The sequence below is a fragment of the Phocoena sinus genome, chromosome 2, assembly GCF_008692025.1.
Source record: "Phocoena sinus isolate mPhoSin1 chromosome 2, mPhoSin1.pri, whole genome shotgun sequence".
Classification (NCBI taxonomy): domain Eukaryota; kingdom Metazoa; phylum Chordata; class Mammalia; order Artiodactyla; family Phocoenidae; genus Phocoena; species Phocoena sinus.
In genome coordinates this window covers 123,949,868-123,958,114 of record NC_045764.1, presented here as the reverse complement: position 1 = coordinate 123,958,114, position 8,247 = coordinate 123,949,868, and positions in this window count along the sequence as shown.

Below are 8,247 nucleotides of genomic sequence, written 5' to 3'. Positions count from 1 at the left end.
ATTTTGAAAAAATATTTCGTATTTTCTAAAACAATTAAATTTACACAATTAAATTTAAAAAATTTAAAACAATTAAATTTTAAAAATTTAAATTTACAATCCAGCCTATGGATTCCACAGATGAAAGCATATGTCCACACAAACGCCTTATTTAAATGAATATAGCACCTTTTTTTGTAATACCCTAAAGTTAGAGACAACCCAATGTCTATTTGCAGGTGAATAGATAAAATTTGTGGTATATCTATAAAATGGAATGCTATTCAGCAATGAAAAGGAAAACAAAAAACAAAAAACAAACTACTTCCAGTAGTCTTCTACTGCTGCTGTAACAAATGACAATGACCACAAACTTAAAACAACACAAATTTATTATCTTATGGTTCTATAAGTCAGAAGTTGACGTGGATGAATTCTCTGCTCCAGGTTTAATATGGCTGAAATCAAGGTATTGGTTGACTAGGCTCTTACTGAGAGGCTCTAGGAAGAATCTTCTTCCAAGCAAATTTAGGTCATTGGCAAGTTTCAGTTCCTTGCCACTGTAAGACTCAGGTGCCCATTTCCATACTGGTTGTTAAGAGTTGAATTGTTTCCCTCCAGAAAGATATGCTGATATCCTTACCTGCAAGTCCTCAAAATATGACCTTATTTGGAAGTATGGTCCTAGCAAGGTAACCAAATTAAAATTAGGTCATTAGGGTGAGCCATGATCCAACATGACTGGTGTTCTTATAAAAAAGGGAAATTTGGACACAGAGATAGACATGCACAGAGGAAAGCCAATGTGAAGACACACAGGGAGAAGACAGCCATGTTACTGGAATGATGCATTCAGAAGTCAAGGAACACTAGATTGCTGGCAAACACCAGAAGCTACAAGAGGCAAGGGAGAATTCTCCCCTTCAGCCATCAGAGAGCGCAGCACAGCTCTGGCAACACCTTGATTTTAGACTTTTAGCCTCCAGAACTGTGAGACAATAAATTCCTGTTGTTTTAAGCCACACAGTTTTTGGTACTTTGTTACAGCAACCCGAGGAAACTAATACACTGACTATCAACTAGAAGCTACCCTTAGCTCCTAAAAGCGTCTCTCATCCCCTGACTCATGGACACCTTCATTTTCAAAACCAGCAACATCACACTGAGTTCTCATGTTTATAATATCTTCTGTTTTCAGTCAGAGAAAGTTCTCTGTTTTTAAAGGTTCACATGATCAGATTGGGCACATCTGGATAACCCAGGATATTCTCCCTATTTTTAAGGTCCATAATCTTAATTATATTTGAAAAGTTCCTTTTGTCATGTAATATAACATATTAACAGGTTCCAGGAATTAGAGTGTGGGCACCTTTTATCCTGGTGTTGAGAGGTACGAAGCATTCTGCCTACCACACTGATAAACATAAGAACATACAACTTTTTCAAAATGCTAAGTTGAACAAAAGAATCCAGACACATAAAGAATATATACTATATCATTCTATATGTATGATACTCTAGAAAAGAAAATCGAAAGTACAGTGTGGGAAAGTAAATCAGTGATTGCCTGGGCCTACAGAGGCAAGGATTCACTGAGAAGGGTAAAAAGAGAACCTTTGGAGGGAATGGATATATGTATATTTTGATTGTTGTGCTGTTTACTTGGGTGTGTATGTTTTTCCACACTCACCAAACCATATACTTAAACTATGCTCATTTATTCTAGATAAAAGATACCTCAATAAATTTAATTAAAAATCATATGGGGCTTCCCTGGTGTCACAGTGGTTAATAATCTGTCTGCCAGTGCAGGGGACACAGGTTCAAGCCCTGGTCCGGAAAGATCCCACATGTTGTGGAGCAACTAAGCCTGTGCACCACAAGTACTGAACCTGCTCTCTAGAGCCCATGAACCACAACTACTGAGCCCACATGCCACAACTACTGAAGCCCGTGTGCCCTAGAGTCCATGCTCCACAACAAGAGAAGCCACCGCAATGAGAAGCCTGCACACCGCAATGAAGAGTGGCCCCCACTCACCACAACTAGAGAAAGCCTGCATGCAGCAATGAAGACCCAATGTAGCCAAAAATAAATAAATAAAAATTTTAAAAAGTTTTTAAAAAATCAGTATAATTCACCATATTACTAAGATGAAGAAAACTCATATGATTAACTCAATAGATATAGGAAAACACTGGATACTATTTAGCATTGATTCATGAAAAAATAATGATACCTAAGTTTTCAAAAGCTTGCAGGATAAAAAGCTCAATATTCTACAATGTATGGGCATATAAGGACTAGAGCATGGGCTGGGTAAGTTGGTCCAGTAAGTTGCTCTACTTTTCATTAAAATGGCCATTAATTGAAGGCAAAAAAAGAAAATTTATTCACCCTTCAAGAAACTTCATGAAGAAGAAGAATGATGGCTCCTAGAAGAAAACATAAGGTGAATGTCTTTACTAATTTAGACAAAGATGTTTTAGAAAAGTCACAACTCATGGAAGAAAATAAATGATTGATAATTTAGATTTCAATAAAATTAAAAACTTGAACTCATCAAACATAATCACTGAAAAATAAATAGGCAAGTCACCCCCAGGTTTATTTGCTAGGAGCACTCACAGTACTCAAAATACAGTTCTACTTACAGCTATGATTTATTACAACGAAAGATACAAAGCAAAATCAACAAAGGGAAAAGAAGCATGCAAAATTCTGCTGGAAACCAGGAGCAGGCATCCAAGGAATTTCTCCTAGTTAAACAAGATGTGTTTAATTCCCTAAATAATGAGTTGTGAAAACACACATGAAATTTTGACAACTGCAGAAACACATTAAATACTCAATACCAAGGGTTTTGCTTGAAGACTGGTCACATAGGCACCCCCTGCCTATCAAGTACCTAAACTCTAGACTCCCAGAAGAAAAGCAGGTGTTAAGTGTAAAATCATATTATTTATTCAAATAGGCACAGTGAGCTACTCTTACCAGTTAATGGTGGGAATCCTCTTAAAATCCAAGTTCTCTGATGCCAGCCAAGGCCAAATCATGCAAACAGGTCTTTCCAGGATAGAGGTACTGCCTACTATTTTAACTCTTTTCTGCATAGATGTTAAATATTTTTTCATATGCTTGTTGCCCTTTTGTATATCTTTCTCTGTGAAGGGCCAGCTTAAATCCTTTACCCATTTTTCCATCATGTTGTATTTTTATTATTCCAGATACAAGCCTTATGTTGAATTATCTATTGTTTCTATAACCCCCTACTCTGAGGATCTTGGGAACCCTCAGATACAACATTACTAGTCATTAAGGAAATACAAATTCAACCCACACTGAAATACAGCATGTAGTCTTTTCTAACTGGTTTTTTTTCATACATCTATACATTCACTAGAGTGGTTAAAATGGATGTAATTGACAATAACCAATTGTTGGAGATATAGAGCTACTGAACTCTCATATGGTGGGAATGTAAAATAGTACAACCACTTTAGGAAAGAGTTTGACATTTTCTTAAAAAGTTAAAACATAAACTACCCTACCATTCAGTAATTCCACTCCTAGTTATTTATTCATGATGAATGGAAACAAATGTCCACCATAAAGCTTGTACAAGAATGTCCATAACAACTTTATTCAAAATAACTGATAACTGAAAACAGCCCATTTGTACATCAAAAGGAGAATGGACAGTTAAACTTAGGTATATTTGTTTAATAAAATACTACCTCACTATGAAAAGGAATAAACCACTATACAATATACAACAATGTGGATGAGTCTCAAAAATATAATGCTGAATGAGAAAGCCAGACACAGAAAATTACATACCGTATGATGATTCAAGTTGTAAGAAATTCTAGAATATGCAAAAATAACCTATGACAGAAATAAAATCATTAGTTGCTTTTTTAGTGGTAGGTGGGCTGGGCAGTGACTGATTTGGAAGGGGCATGATAGAACTTTCTGGGGTGACAGAAATGCTCTGTGTCTTGATAAAAATGTAGGTTATACACATGAAGGATTTGTCAAAACTGATGGAACACTGGTAAACTTAAAATCTGAGCATTTTATTATACAGAAATTATATATCAATGAGAAAGAAAAATATAAATTCATTAGAACACAGAAGTACATTTTGTGAGTACTTTTTTTTTTTTTTTTTTTATGCGTTACGCGGGCCTCTCACTGTTGTGGCCTCTCCCGTTGCGGAGGACAGGCTCCGGACGCGCAGGCTCAGCGGCCATGGCTCACGGGCCCAGCCGCTCCGCGGCACGTGGGATCCTCCCAGAGCGGGGCACGAACCCGTGTCCCCTGCATCGGCAGGCGGACTCTCAACCACTGCGCCACCAGGGAAGCCCGTGAGTACTTTTAATCATTATTAAGATGGGTACTATTAAAACTGCCTGTAGGTATGGTCAGTACTTTCACTTTCTTTTCCTTAGAATCTCAATGGAAGATGTACTTATTTTTAAGATGAAAAATATGTGTAAATTACATGAATTCAATCATTAAAATGGAATTAACCAACTAAAATTGGTTTGGTTTTAAATGAACAGCAGACAAATTTTGCTAAGATAAATAGAAGCCACTCATATTCCAAGAAAATTTTAATTTCAGGGCTTCCCTGGTGGCCCAGTGGTTGAGAGTCCGCCTGCCGATGCAGGGGACATGGGTTCGTACCCTGGTCTGGGAAGATCTCACATGCCACGGAGTGGCTGGGCCCATGAGCCATGGCCACTGAGCCTGCACTTCCGGAGCCTGTGCTCCACAACGGGAGAGGCCACAACAGTGAGAGGCCCACGGACCACAAAAAAAAAAAAAAAAAAAAAATTACTTCAAGCTTCAATTCTTAATTAACTGGGAAAGAAGAGATGAAATCTACAAAAGCAGAAATTTATTCTATTGATTTTTTTCAGTTTTCAGGAAAACTATGAAATTAAAGTATCAAACTGTTGTTATTTTATGTTATACATATGTATTTTAATAAGCCTATTGCTTTTGTTGTTGTTATTCTGATTGTTGAAATTCAATGTAACTGCTTTAACTGAAGTACCCTAGATGAAGATATTATTGTTAATTTTAATCAGCCATTCCTAGCTTACACCTTAAAAAAAATTTATCGATGGATATAATCACAGTAACCCAAAAGCTTACTTCCTGATCCATTTGAAGAATATTTAATACTAAATATTTTTCTTCCTTCAAATTGCATAATGTGGCAATGCAAATCAAATGAGTCCAATTCAGTGTTAAAACCTTTTCTCTTGAAAATTTAAAGGTAATGAGATCCTCCAACAAACAAAAGCCCAGGACCAGAAGGCTTCACAGGCAAATTCTATCAACCACTTAGAGAAGAGCTAACACATATCCTCTCAAACTCTCCCAAAATATAGCAGAGAGAGGAACGCTCCCAAACTCATTGTACAAGGCCACCATCACCCTGATACCAAAACCAGACAAAGATGTCACAACAAAAGTAAACCACAGGCCAATATCACTGATGAATATAGATGTAAAAATCCTCAACAAAATACTAGCAAACAGAATTCAACAGCACATTAAAAGGATCACACACCATGATCAAATGGAGTTTACCCCAGGAATGCAAGGATTCTTCAATATACACAACTCAATCAATGTGATACAACATATTAACAAATTGAAGGATAAAAATCATATGATCATCTCAATAGATGCAGAAAAAGCTTTCAACAAAATTCAACACCCATTTATGATAAAATCTCTCCAGAAGGTGGGAATAGAGGGAACCTACCTAAACATAATAAAGGCCATATATGACAAACCCACAGCCAACATCGTTCTCATTGGTGAAAAAATGAAATCATTTCCTCTAAGATCAGGAACAAGACAAGGTTGCTCACTCTCACCACTATTATTCAACATAGTTTTAGAAGTATTAACCATGGCAATCAGAGACGAAAAAGAAATAAAAGGAATCCAAATCAGAAAAGAAGAAAAACTGTCACTGTTTGTAAATGACATGATACTGCACATAGAGAATCAAAAAGGAGCTGGAAGAATCAGGCTCCCTGACTTCAGACTATAGTACAAAGCTACAGTAATAAAGACAGTATGGTACTGGCACAAAAACAAAAACAGAGATCAATGGAACAGGATAGAAAGCCCAGAGATAAACCCACACACATATGGTCAACTTATCTTTGATAAAGGAGGCAAGAGTATACAATGGAGAAAAGACAGCCTCTTCAATAAGTGGTGCTGGGAAAACTAGACAACTACATGTAAAAGTTAGAACACTTCCTAACACCATACACAAAAATAAAGTCAAAATGGATTAAAGACCTAAATGTAAGGCCAGACACTATAAAACTCTTAGAGGAAAACATAGGCAGAACACTCTATGACATAAATCACAGCAAGATCCTTTTTGACCCACCTCCTAGAGAAATGGAAGTAAAAACAAAAATAAACAAATGGCACCTAATGAAACTTAAAAGCTTTTGCACAGCAAAGGAAACGATAAACAAGATGAAAAGACAATGCTCAGAATGAGAGAAAATATTTGAAAATGAAGCAACTGGCAAGGGATTAATCTCCAAAATACACAAGAAGCTCATGCAGCTGCATATCAAAAAAACAACCCACTCCAAAAATGGACAGAAGATGTAAATAGACATTGCTCCAAAGAAGATATGCAGAGAGTCAGCAAACACATGAAAGAATGTTCAACATCACTAATCCTTAGAGAAATGCAAATCAAAACTACAATGAGGTATCACCTCACATCGGTCAGAATGACCATCATTAAAAAATCTACAAACAATAAATGCTGGAGAGGGTGTGGAGAAAAGGGAACCCTCTTGCACTGCTGGTGGGAATTTAGATGGATACAGCCACTATGGGGAACAGTATGGAGGTTCCTTAAAAAACTAATAATTGAACTACCATACGACCCAGCAATCCCACTACTTGGCATATACCCTGAAAAAACCATAATTCAAAAAGAGTCATGTATACAATAGCCCAGAGATGGAAACAACCTAAGTGTCCATCATCGGATGAATGGATAAAGAAGATGTGGCACATATATACAATGGAATATTAGCCATAAAAGGAAACGAAATTGAGTTATTTGTAGTGAGGTCGATGGACCTAGAGTCTGTCATACAGAGTGAAGTAAGTCAGAAAGAGAAAAATAAATATCATATGCTAATACCTATATATGGAATCTAAAAAAAAAGAAAAAAAAAAAAAGGTCCTGATGAGCCTAGGGGCAAGACAGGAATAAAAACGCAGATGTAGAGAATGGACTTGAGGACACAGAGAGAGGTAAGGGGAAGCTGGGACAAAGTGATAGAGTAGCACTGACATATATACACTACCAAAGGTAAGATAGCTAGTGGGAAGCAGCTGCATCGCACAGGGATATCAGCTCAGTGCTTTGTGACCATGTAGAGGGGTGGGATATGGAGGGTGGGAGGGAGACGCAAGAGGGAGGGGATATGGGGATATATGTATACACATAGCTGATTCACTTTGTTATACAGCAGAAACTAACATTGTAAAGCAATTATACTCCAATAAAGACGTTAAAAAAAAATAAAGGTAATGAGTTATAAGGGAGTTTTAGCTAAATTGATAAAAGTTTATTTTTATTGGTTTTTCACTAGTTTTCTAGTTATGTTCTTTATATCAACCTCTGTTTCTTTAACTTTACTAGAGGCTCTAATATAGACACATTCATATGATATAATTTTCCAAAATTCTCACATTCAAATGCAATATACTATTTAAAATAATTGTAGAGACTTAAGGAGGTATAAAGTGAGATATTTTAAAAATCATGCCTTGGTTCAACAAGTTGATAAAGTATGGCTATTATAAGTTCAACTGTGTCAGAAGCTGAAATAGATAAGTTAGAAACAAAAAGCACTTTGACCTCAGTTTATATAATTATAAAGAGCAGTTAATTCCCCACTTTTATGTATCTGAAACATATAGCACATGCATTATATTTCTTCAGGAAAGCACATGAGAAAACTGCTTTATGCATAAGCCAAAATGTATTTTCATTCTGAATGATCATGTTTGGTCACCTGCACAGACCCAATTTACCAACTTGTCAATTTCATTTTTCATTATGAAGATCTGACTACTCAATTTATATTCCTATATCTTCCATTTATCAAATGCCTACCCTATACCAGACACTACTCAAATTGCTTTACGTACAAAGCTGATTTAGTCTGCATTAAACCCATTCAAGATGTGTAT